The 12,954-nt window shown below is 37.8% G+C and overlaps 1 protein-coding gene across 21 annotated transcripts in view; it reads left to right on the top strand.

Annotated features, from left to right (window-relative positions):
• Positions 1–12,954, top strand: part of Dennd1a (DENN domain containing 1A) — a 507,493-nt gene that overhangs the window by 25,694 nt on the left and 468,845 nt on the right. For 2 of the 21 annotated variants that reach the window (XM_085681268.2, XM_048429141.3), the window contains exon 1: positions 10,428–10,581. The exons of the other annotated variants lie outside the window; for them this stretch is intronic. The gene's annotated coding sequence lies outside the window, so the exon portion shown is untranslated. Of the gene's footprint in view, positions 1–10,427; positions 10,582–12,954 lie in introns of those variants that run through there. 21 annotated transcript variants of the gene reach the window in all.

Raw genomic sequence — 12,954 nt, 5'->3', positions numbered from 1 at the left:
CTCTGTCCAGAGAGCAATCTGGGGGATTTCTCCTTGGACCTGGGATCCCATATATAATCAAGTCTCCTGTAAACCCTAAAATGGCTCCCTTAGTTGAAATATATTGTTCCCTGATCCCATATTCATCCTACCTCCCTCCCCCCCCATCCCCGGCCACCAAGCTTTCCCCGTTCCTCCCCTACTCCCTTCTCTCTAGCCCTCTCCCCCTCCATCGACCCTCCCACCCCCTCATGCACCCGAGGTTACCTGGGACTCTTGTCTATTTCCTACCTCCTGGTGGATAGCTAAATAATCTTCATCAGGTTCATCTTCTTATTTAGCTTCTCTAGGATCACGAATAATAGGCTCAAAGACCTTTAATTATGGTTAGAATCCACTTATGAGTGAATACATACCGTGTTCCTCTTTTTGGGTCTGGCTTACCTCACTCAGTAAAGCGTTTTCTATTTCCATCCATTTGCATGCAAAATTCAAGATGTCATTGTTTTTTACCGCCGAGTAAAACTCTAATGTATATATGTTCCACACCTTTTTTAACCATTCTTCTATTGAGGGACACCTAGGTTGTTTCCATGTTCTGGCTATTACAAATAGTGCAGCTATGAACATAGTTGAACAAATGCTTTTGTAGTATGTTAGGGAATCTTTAGGGTATATTCCCAAGAGTGGTATTGCTGGGTCCTGAGGGAGGTTGACTCCCAGTTTCCTGAGAAACCGCCACACTGATTTCCACAGTGGCTGCACGAGTTTGCATTCCCACCAACAATGGATGAGTGTTCCCCTCACCCCACATCCTCTCCAGCATAGGCTTCGTGGGTGTTTTTGACTTTAGCTATTCTGACAGGTGTAAGATGGTATCTCAAAGTGGTTTTGATTTACAGTGCAAACTCTTAATTTCAATTTTCTTGGCAAGTTTTTCTTTTGTTTTCTAGTTGAACTTGAAGATGTCTGGACTTGGACTAAGATTGCTTTTCTTGTACTGATAGGTTTGAATAGCTGTGGCTAAATGTTGTCTGGGAGTAAAGCTAGAGAAGGAAATGACTTGAAAAGTAAAAATATCCAAGTTAAAAATGAGCACTTTGTGATTTACTTAGATGAGTAAGCAGACCTACCATGCTCAAGATTTTATTGAAAATTAAGACTCTAACCTTTTGTTAGTATTCTTTAGAGGCATCGGACACTTGAGTAGGTATCTAGGATGGGTCATGGAACATTGATACGTCATTACTTAGGAGTTAATGTTGTACAATCACTAGACATGCCCAAAGCCCCTAGGCTCTTTGGGTCTCTCAGGAAACAGAATCCATATGGCTTTCTCATTTCCCTTCCTTATCATAGGCTCTCTCTAATTGCATGTGGCCTCTCATTGGTCCCCTGTCAGAAATGAGTGTCAAACTTGGCTGGTTATATAGGAGAATTATTTTGTAGCAGTTTTTCTGGGCCCCATTTCAGAGCCTCTGCATCAGAGTCCTTGGAATCCAGGAATTCTCAGTCTCAAAGTATCTCAGGTGATTCCATGAAAGTAGCTTACAGATCTAAGCTTTAGAGCCAGGCCTGGACCACCCCATCTTGGATTTTCAGATGAATCTGGAGGAGGGGAGAATAACTTAAGTTTGTCAGATGTCCAGTTGCCTTCTATTTTTAAACAGGGAAGGGATTCCTGCATTTTTTAAAGAGATAGATGCATTATAGCCATTCTCAAACTGTTCACACAGAACTTTGATATTACATCACCTGATGTTAAAATCAAAGTATTGTTGGAGAGTTTACCTCAAGTTCCAGGACAAAAATAGTAAGTAGATAAACAAAATTGTAGGTGGAGACTGTCTGTTCATTCCCTGCTGCCATGTCCCAAAAAATCACACAGAAACTGTATTAATTACAATACTGCTTGGCCAATAGCTTAGGCTTTTTGTTAACTAACTCTTACATCTTGAATTAACCCATTCCTATTGTTTTATATTTTACCACAAGGCTCATGGTTTATCAGTAACGTTCTGGGGAGCATCTCTCTCCTTAAACAGTTACATGGTGTCTTTTTGACTCTGTTTACTCTCTCTGTAAATATCTCTGTTCAGATTTCATGCCTGGCTTTACTCTACTAAGTCATTGACCTGAACAGCTTTATTCATTAATTAATAAGAGCAACACTTATACAGAAGGACATCCTACATCATCTCCTCTTTTCTGTCTAAAAGAAAAGGACGGTTTTTACTTTAACATAGTAAGATTACATATACAAAACAGTTATAAAGCAAGAATTATAGTTACAATATTTAGTTAATTTATATTTGGAAAATTAAGGAAAATACTCTATCATCTATCCCATCTTTGTGACTCTTAAGTTTTATATCTAATTAATCTTTTATCATAACTATGGAAAACTATAACTATCTGTCTTCTACTTTTTAAAGACCCCAGAAGGATATAATATTACCTAAGTAAACAGGAAGTTCATTGTAAGCAACTTCCAAAACTCCAGATTTGACAGAGACATCTTGCTGCCTGGACAGTCACCCAATGTTCTGTAATGTTGGGGCATTCATCTTTAGCCTACAGGCCCATAGTATCTGGTAGACTTTTCCATGAAGCAGGAAATTTGAAGATCTGTTCTGCCTTGTAATGGCAAAGTTCATTAATTGCTTTCTTCTGTATCCTGCAGAATATCTGGCAGTTTCTTCTGTGAAGTAGGAACCCTAAAGGACCATTCATCTTTTGGAAAGCTCAACAGTCACTTTTCTGTGGGTTCTGCGTGTCCAGTTCATACATCATACCATAAAACAGTCTAGGCAAGAGCAGTTTCTTGCCCAAATAGCTAGCCTTGTCACATTGAAGGCAAATTCCATAATGAGTTTCTTCATTGTCCATCATCCTCGCTGAAGTAATTGGTACTGCTAGAAGCAGACATATTTCACTGTTGAGAAAAGTCTTAAGTTCTTAAAACATTTTAAATGCCATATTCTGTAGGTTTTAAAAGATTTGAAGAATAACTATCCATCTGAAATATATCTCTCTACATCTGGAAAACTTAACTAACATGACTACAATTTGACTACTATAGATGACTATCTATTAATCTTTATTTCTTAATTATACATTACCTATTAAATGAGCTGCATAAACACAATAACTTAAAGAAGAGCAGAAATACATGTACATGTCATAACAAAATCAATCTTTAATTTGTATCAGTAGACCAAGATCCATACCAAACCAAAAGTATTCCTCAATTTTTTTTTTTTTTAGAGATTGACTGTGACCATTAATCAAATTTAATCAACCTCCTTTAAATGACATTTATGAACAATCATTTTGGGAATTTGGGCGTAGTTTTCTCCAAACTGCTTCCTGTTGTGAAGTATTTTTAGGGTCCATCGAAACAAATTAGCTTTGAAGGAAACCACAAATTCTCATCTTCTGTGGAAATAAAAGCTGAACCTCTTTTCCAAAACAGCATATCCTTACCCTTAGACTCAAATTTTGAAGTCAAGATACCTTTATGTTTGTTTAACTTAGCAGTCCCCAGAATCAAATGTCTCTCTGAAGTCAAAAAATTCAAAGAAAACACAATAATATGCATAATCCAGATTCTCTGTGTATTTTCCATCTTCACGTGGCTTATTTTTCTTTACTCCTTTTATCTGTGACTGTCTGTACTTTTATGTTACTTTTAGTCTCTTTAAAGACTTAACTTCTTTTTATAACTGTCTATACTCTTTTTCCTCTCTCTCTCAACCCTACGTACATTTTTAAACACAATGTCTCATTTAGAGGTCTTTTATGTCTGAATCTGTCCTATTGTGTATCCGAAATTCTTTTCTTACAAGGAGCATTTTAAAATGGTAAGCAGTGTGGTTGCAGCATCCCTGGATGCTGGCTCTCAGTCTTTTAATATAGCGGAGGTATGTTTACTGCCAGCTCTGGGACTGCTAGGTGGGAGCTGTACTCACCACCTCAACTCTGGAAAGCACCATGCAGCCTATAAACCCTTTTTGTCCAAGTAAAAGCTAAATCTCTGTTCAGCGCTGCATGACCTAGAAATGTCTCTGTGTATGGGGGAGGGAATCCACCATGCTTTCCTCCCTGTGCACACCTAGTCGATCCTATCCAGCTGCTTCCCTAGGTGGGGTTGTTAAAGCATCAGGCATGTTCTTAGCTTCTTTCCTCCTAATCCCAAGCAGGCATGCAAGCACCCAGACCTGAAGTGTGTGGCTGACCACATGAGCTAGCCCCAAATGTATGGGCTGCCATTTTGTAGGCAGAGACTGCTCATTCATTTCCTGGCTGCCCAGACCTGAATAAATAACACAGAAACTATATTAATTACAAAACTGTTTGGCCTATTAACTCAGGCTTCTTATTAACTAACTCTTACATCTTAAATTAACCCATCCTATTTTTATTTTGCCATGAGACTCATGGTTTACTGGTAAGGTTTTGGGGGCTACATTGTGTCTCTTTGACTTTCTCTCTATATCTCTAGGTTTCCTATTTGGTTTTACTCTGGTAAGCCATTGGCCCAAACAGATTTATTCATTAACCAATAAGAGTAACACATATAGAAAAGGACATCCCACATTACAAAATGTCCCAGTTTTCAGTCAGTTTTACCCTATCTTGATTTTGATGTAATTAAAGCCATTAGTGTGCCCCCTCCCCTCACTGTGGCTTGTTATTGTTGTGCCTTTAACAGCCCAATTTGATGGTGCAGGCTTTTGGATACCTTTGAGGAAGGAGCACTAGGAGGAACTCTCAAAAGATTAGACAGAAATGAAAGAACTGTAGACAGGCAAAGGGGGATAAAATAACATCAACTTTAATGTCAAATTTTCTTCTATGTAGACTGTGTTGTCTATAGAGATAGTCTTGTCTCCCTCCCTTCACCTCTTCTCGTCCTTTCTTTCCATTCTTCCTTTTCTTTTCCTTCTCTTCTGTCTTATTATCTTGGGCAAGTTCTCCAGTGTAATGAAAGAGTGATTTCCCTTGTGCTGTTCTCAACTGTGGAACAGTTAGTTTTTAACCTTTAAATATAATATTAACTGCAATTTTTTTTAATTTCAATTTTATGTGTATGAGTGTTTTGCTTGCATGTGTGACTGTGTACCATAGACATGCCTCATGCATACAGAAGCCGGGAGAGGATTTTGAATCCCTTGGAACTAGAGTTACAGATGATTGTATATTGCCATGTGAGTGCTAGGAACTGAACCCAGGTTCTTTGAATGAGCAACCAGTGCTCTTTATCTGTTGAACTGTCTCCAGTCCCAAATGCAGGTTTTTGATAGGTATCCTTTATCAAGATGAGGTATGTTCCTTTCAGGTTTTTGAAGTTTTAAAAATTATATTGTTAAATTTTGTCAAGTGTTTTTTCTTGCATCAATTGATAATTTTTTCTAATGTAACCTATCAGTATTAGATTATACTAATCAATATTAGGTGATATTGATTTTTAAATACTGAGCCAGTCTTACGTTTCTGGAATAAGCCACACTTGATCAGGATGAATATTGTGGAATTCTATTTACTAATGTAATTTTTATTAAAATATTTTGTGACATATTTATTTAGTGTGTGTGTGTGTGTGTGTGTGTGTGTGTGTGTGTGTGTGTATGAGATACAGACTTGGTAGCAAGTGCCTTTCCCTGCTGAACCGTTTCACTAGCTAATGTTTTTATTTGCTAATATCTTGTTTAAGTTTTTGTGCAATGTTATGAGGGATGTTGGTCTATATGGTACACATCTGTATTTATTTTTTTATAACATAATTCTTTATTGATTCTTTGGGAATTTCACATCATGCACCACATTCTTGCTCACCTCCCAGTCCTTCCATATCCCACTACATCTGCTTTTGGGATGAGGGTAAAACCGTTCTTATAAATATATTGAAACTTGTTCCTCTTTCTGTTTTTGGGGAGATCTTATATTGCTTTGGCATTAAGCCTTCACTTATTTAATAGGATTCTTTGAGCTGCCTGCATCTATTGAGGGATTTATGGGTCTTCTTTGACCTATGTAATTATTCTTTCTCATGTTAATACCTTGGTATAGTTCATATATTTACATCTAACATTATTATTATGTAGTTTTAGAGGTTCTCACTAGTCCAAACTGGCTTCAAACTCAGAATGACTGTCTTGCTTCAGTATCCCTAGTGCTGGGATTACAGGCATATGCCACTTATACCTGATGTCTTTTTTTCACACACGAGTGTGTCACCTCTATTTCTAGTGTTATTTGTGTTTACTATGTCTTGTTTTCTTCTGGGTTTTCATGCTCAAGGTTGAGCTTATGGACTGTGTGGTTACAATTTTTATCAAATTTAGAATTTTTTTTTTATCATTATTCCCTTCATTTACAGTTTTTTTCACTCTATCTTCCTTTTTGGAGAATCATGGGCCCATAGTCCGTGAGACTCAGTTTTACATACCTGTAAGCCTCCTCTTCCATATGTATTTCATTTAGATAAGTTTGTTATTTCATCTTTTGTTTTGCAGAGACAGGGTTTTTGTTTGGTGGCCTAAGCTGGCCTCAACTCACTCTATATAGTTCAGCCTCTCTCAGCCTCTTGAGCTCTGGATTGCAAGCATGCACTCCCATGCCCAACTGCTTGTTGTACTTTAAGTTCACTGGTTTTTTCTTTTGTAGAGTGTGATCTACTGTCAAGTCTATTTAGTACATTTTTCATCTTATATAGCTCCCTCCACCTTTTTTTTTGGACACTGGAGACTTTAATTTTGTGAATCAAGTGCTCTACCACTGAACTGATTCTCCAGCCTGTCTCCTTACTTTATGTTTTATTTTGAGACAGGGTCTCATCAAATTGTTCAAAGTTGTCTTGAATTCTTACCTAGATACACCTTGCACTTGCAATGTCTCCTTAATAGCTAGAGTTATACGATAAAACCATTAGCCCTAGTTTAATGTTTTGTTTTTTTTTCATCTAGAAATGCAGTTTAGACTATTTTTGAGTCTTCTATATTTTAAGGGTTTGAATAGGTAGAATGCAGTTATCAATAACTATTTGAAAGTTATACCTGCTAATTCTAAATGGTGTCTTTGTTATGGGTTGTATTTTCCTATGGTCTAAAAGTTTTGATTGACTATCAGACACTGTATATTTTGTCTTGTTGGGTACTAGATATTTTTCTTTTAAAAATATTTATTTTTTAGAGTCATTTATTATTATTATTATTAATTCATTCTTTTCTGTAACACGAAGGGGGGCCTGCTTGTTGGGGGTTTTCTATCCCGTCCGGCCCCCCAGCTATTTAGTCCCAGAGAAAATTCACACACAGGACTCCGTAAATTATAATGCTAGTTGGCCCATTAGGTCAGGCTACTTATTAGCTAACTCTTACATCTTGATTAACCCATTTTTCTAATCTATGTTAGCCATGTGGCTCAGTACCTTTTTCAGTGGGGCAGCTCACATCCTGCTGCTTTGGTGATCTGGGCAGGAGTGGGGGGAATCAACTTCCTCCTCCCCAGAATTCTCCTGCTCTCCTTGCATCATTTCCACTTCCTATCTGGTTTTCCTGCCTATACCTCCTGCCTGGCCAATCAGCGTTTTATTTAAAACATGATTGACAGAATACAGGCAATTCTCCCGCACCACTTTTCATTGTTTTTATTGAACTATATATTTTTCTCAACTCCCCTTCTTTCCTTCCCCCTTTCTTTTTATCCTCTCCCAAGATCCCAATGCTCCCAATTTACTTAGGAAATTTTGTCCTTTTCTACTTCCCATGTAGATTAGATTCATGTATGTCTCTCCTAGGGTCCTCTTTGTTGTCTAGGTTCTCTGGGGTTGTGAATTGTAGGCTGCTTTTTTTTTTAATGTCTGAAAGCCACTTATGAGTGAGTACATGTTATATTTGTTTGTTTTTCTAGGTCTGGGTTACCTTGCTTAATATGATGTTTTCTAGATCCACCCATTTTGCCCGCAAATTTCAAGATGTCATTATTTTGTTTCCTGCTGTGTAGTACTCTATTGTATAAATGTACCACATTTTCTTTATCCATTCTTTCGTCAAGGGGCATTTAGGTTTTTTTTTTCAGGTTCTGACTATGACAATAGCTGCTCTGAACATAGTTGAGCACATGTCCTTGTGTCATGATTGAGCATCCTTTGGATATATACCCAAAAGTGGTATTACTGGGTCTTGAGGAAGGTTGTTTCCTAATTTTCTAAGAAATTGCCACACTGACATCCAAAAGGGTTGTCAACCAACTTGCATTCCCACCAGCAATGCAGAAGTGAGTTGTCATCAGTGTTTTTGATCTTGGCCTTTCTTACAGGTGTAAGATGGAATCTCAGAGTTGTTTTGATTTGTAATTCTCTGATGACTAAGGATGCTGAGCATTTCCTCAAGTGTCTTTCAGCCATTTTAGAATCCTCTGTTGAGAGTTCTCTGTTTAGGTCTGTACTCCATTTTTTTTTTTTGTTAAATTGGATTATGTGTTCTTTTGGTGACCAAATTCCTGAGATCCTTGTATATTTTGGAGATCAGACCTCTGTCTGATGTGGGGTTAGTGAAGATCTTTTCCCATTCTGTAGGCTGCCATTTTGTCTCGTTGACCGTGTCCTTTGCTTTACAGAAGCTTCTCAGTTTCAGGAGGTCCCATTTATTAATTGTTTCTCTCAGTTTCTGTGCTACTTGTGTTATATTTAGGAAGTGATCTCCTATGCCAATGCGTTCAAGTGTACTTCCCATTTTCTCTTCTATGAGGTTCAGTTTTATTTTGAGGTCTTTGATCCATTTGAACTTGAGTTTTGTGCTTGGCAATAGATATCGACCTATTTTCATTCTTCTACATGATGATATCCAGTTATGCCAGCACCATTTGTTGAATATGCTTTCTTTTTTCTATTTTATATTTTTTGCTCTTTTGTCAAAGATTGGGTGTTTGTTTTATTAATATCCGGTTCTTCAGTTTGATTCCATTCATCCTCCTGTCTGTTCTTATGCCAATACCAGGCTGTTTTCAGTACTGTAGCTCTGTAGTAGAGTTTGAAGTCAAGGGTGGTGATGTCTTCAGAATTTCTTTTATTGCACAGGATTGTTTTGGCTATTCTGGGATTTTTGCTTTTCCATATGAAGTTGAGCATTGTTCTTTCGAGGTCTGTGAAGCTGAGATTTTGCTTGGGCATACTATTGAATCTGTAGATTGCTTTTGGTAAAATTGCCATTTTTTACTATGTTAATTCTACCTACTCAAGAGCATGGGAGATCTTTCCATTTTCTGGTGTCTTCAATTTTTCTTCAAAGTTCTTGGCATACAAATCTTCCACTTGCTTAGTTAGAGTTACTCCACGGTATTTTATGCTATTTGTGGCTATTGTGAAGGGTGATGTTTCTTTGATTTCTTTCTCAGTTCATTTATCATCTGTGTAAAGGAGGGCTACTGATTTTTTTTTATGAGTTAATCTTGTATCCTGCTACATTACTGAAGGTGTGTATGAGTTGTAGGAAAAAATTTTTATACTTCTCATTGTTGTTTATGTGCATTAGTTATGTACACATAAATGCAGGTAACCTAAGGAGGACGTAAGTGTCAGATGCCCCTGGAGCTAGAGTTAAAGGTGGTTGTGAGCTGCCTGATGAGGGTGCTGGGAAATGAACTGATCTTTTCTCCAAGAAAGTAAGCATCTTTAACATTTGAACTATCTATCTAGCTCCGGATTCTTCCTGACCTGGGTGCTCAGTTCTCTGGGAGGTCTGGCTGCTCAGGACTTTGTGCAGTTCTGAAGGCCTTTTACAGTTGCCTTCAGGAAATGATATTTTTTTGGAAATAAAAATCAATGAAAGTAGGGATTGAATAGGTGTATGCAGCTGCCCAAACTCAGAACTACTCATTTGTAGTGCATGCTTTCTAGTGTATGCATAGAAGAATAAGTATAATTGTAGATAAAATTGTATGTTGTAGATATCAGGTTAATTTAAAAGATAAAAGAGGATGGAGCCTGGGAATCACCCTGCTTGGACTCTAATCTCTGTCTTTTAAAATAATTTATTTTTATTTATGTGCATTGGTGGTTTTCCTGTACATATGTCTGTTTGAGGGTGTCAGTTCCCCTAGAAGTGAAGTTACAGACAGTTGTAAACTGCCATGTGGGTGCTGGGAATTAAACACGGGTCCCCTGGAAGAATAATCAGTGCTCTTAAGCTCTGAACTATCTCTGTAGCCTCATCCCTTGTTCTTAAAAGTCAGTTTGCTCATTTCCCACAAATATGTTTGGATTATTTTTCATTCTCGGAATTGTGTTTAGTAGTAGTATTTGAAAGCATGAGTTTGAGTCTTTGAAATATACAATAATGTGTAGATTTAGTTACAAGACCTATCATTGGTCAGGTGAAGAGATTTTTATTTGTTTATTTATTTTATTAGAGAGGTTGAAGAGGAAAAGGGAAAGGAAGACTGTAGCACGGATAATAAAAACCCAGAAATAGATATTGGGATTCAACCTGAAGATCAGAAAAGCAAAGCAGCCAATCACTAGAGACCTTTTACCTCTACCAAATCTTCAGACCGAATGGACGAGATCCTGTTTCCACTAATCCTCAGATTCACACTCTAGTGAGTTCCTGTCTTTTCACTTTTATGTTTCTCTCTCTGTCCAGTCATATCGCTCTTGTCTCCACCTCCAGAGTGCTGGGATACTAGGATTAAAGATGTGTGCCACCACTGCCTGACCTGTATGGCCAACTAGTATGGCTGCTTTGCCCTCTGATCCTAAGGCAAGCTTTATTTATTAAAACACAAATAATATACCACTACGGAACACTTGAAGTCAGAGGACAATTCCTGGAGTGACTTTTTTAACATTTTGTTTTGAGGCAGGTTTTCTCTTGTTCTGTATACTATAGGCTAGCTGGCACTTGAGCTTCCAGGTGATTGATTCTTCTGTCAGGCGATTCTTCTGTCTCTGCCTCCCATCTCAAAATGGGAGTTGAATTATAGATGTGCACAACTGCTTTTTTAATTGGCTTTTTAAAATGTGGGTTCTGTGGAACCGAATTTTTTAATATAGGTTCAGGATGTTAGGCCTACATTTAAATGCTTCTTCCTACTGAGCCACCTTGCTGGCCCTAGAGATTTATTTTTTTTTTATAAATAAGTAATAGCTTTTATGCCAATTTAGAGTACAAAACACTTAGTCTTCCTTCCTTCCGTTATTTTTCTGAAGAGCCCTGATTCTTCTTAGATTGTATTTAGAAGCCAGTGTTTTGGTACACAGTGTGCTCATTCTATTGAGGTATTGATCCTTCCAGGCTGTCTCAGTAGGTGGAGCCAAGAAATACATGCATTTTAAAAGTCATTTACAGTTTATTTTTCTAATAGCATGCATGCACACGTACACGTACATATACACGTACACACACACACACACACACACACACACACACACTGAAAACCTTGAGCTAACATTCATATCTCTAAATGCAAACCCAGTTCCATGTGAGTCATGTTGATTTGCTGTTAACTTCAGCAGTGAGAAGTTAGGCATCCACATGTTATCAATCTTGCCAGGCAAAGATCAGAACTCTTCCTTTGCAGTTTATGTGACTGCTCTCCCATTTCACCCTGTTTTCTTGGGATTTCAGCCTTCATTCTTGGTGTTTTTCTATTTTCTTTTCCTACCGCTGGCCTAGTTTGACCCTGACTACCAAGTATAATGAGCAAGCCCCATCTTCTGTTTCTGTTTGGAATGCAGCTGAACCTCTAGTCACCCTTGTAGCAGAGAGTGGTATAAGACTCTGTCTCTAGTGATATATGGAAGACAAAGCTTTGTAACTTCTTCCATGGCAGTATCTGCATATCTTTACTAATGTGATCCTGATAATATTATTAAAAATGAAAACTGAAGTGCAAAGTCTTGAAATGGCTTGTTTGTATAATTGCGCAACTAAGTTAATCGATTTTAACAAGTCTCAACAATGATTGCATTCTTCTAGGAAGGTGTTAACTTGTTATGGGGTAGAAAATGCTCTTTGATACAGCATTTTCAGCCTGGAAAAATGACTTTAATTTCAGAGTTCACTGAAATAAATGGAGACTTGTTGGGAATATTAATACTACCTTTTGCTTGTTTGTTTAGCTTAACAGGATCTATGTTTATTAGGTGATGTTTGCTAGCAAGTTCTAAGGTGTATACCATTTCTGTTGACCATATTATGCATGTTCAGACAGTGCCAATTGGTATGAGCTTCATATCTTAGTCCTTCATGTCTCCGTTTGTATGGAGCACTTTGTCAAAACTGACTTGGAGTTGTTAAGGCAGTGACATGAGAGGTGCAAACACTGTGTATTTCAGGGTTGTGCATTTAAAAGGACAAGAACCTAGCATTGTGGCATGTTACCTTATGCAGCCCAGACTCATTTTGTTAGGAGTTAGTGTCACATTTTTCTCTTAATCTCCTAATATGTTCTAATGGAAGAAAAGCAGATCTTAATTGGAAGCTGATGATCCGGCAGAGTGATCAGTAGCATGATGCTCTGATCATGTGGGGTGATGTAGAGAACTAACCAGTAAGCTATCCTGCAGCCTGGATATTGTCAAAACTTTTGTCTGTCTGTGACTTCCAGCTGAGTGTACTTAATCCTTCTGAGAACATGACCCTGAGCACCGAGCAAAGCTTTTCCCATGAATCACTGAGAATTGTGTTCGCTGGAGAGGTACTGAATAGAAATGTTCTACTGGCTCATTCTTAGCACTTATTCTTCCAGAAGCAAGAACTGAGAAGATTTCCTTTCTTTCAAACACGTTTTAGCTGTTTGTGTCTGTCACTTTTCCTTTTATAAGAGCTGGGGCTGTTGACAGGAGGTGTGACTTATTGATACCTTTGACTCCAAAGGAAAACATCTTTAAAGAGTAATTGGTGGAAGTAGTGAGTTTTCTGTAAATTACCTCTTGCCAGAGCAAGAGAGGATGCAAACTGCTTGTCAGGT

This window comes from Myodes glareolus, chromosome 21 (genome assembly GCF_982192425.1).
Source record: "Myodes glareolus chromosome 21, mMyoGla1.1, whole genome shotgun sequence".
NCBI lineage: Eukaryota > Metazoa > Chordata > Mammalia > Rodentia > Cricetidae > Myodes > Myodes glareolus.
The sequence above is the reverse complement of the archived record's forward strand: the minus strand, read 5'-3'. Positions and strand labels throughout refer to the sequence as shown.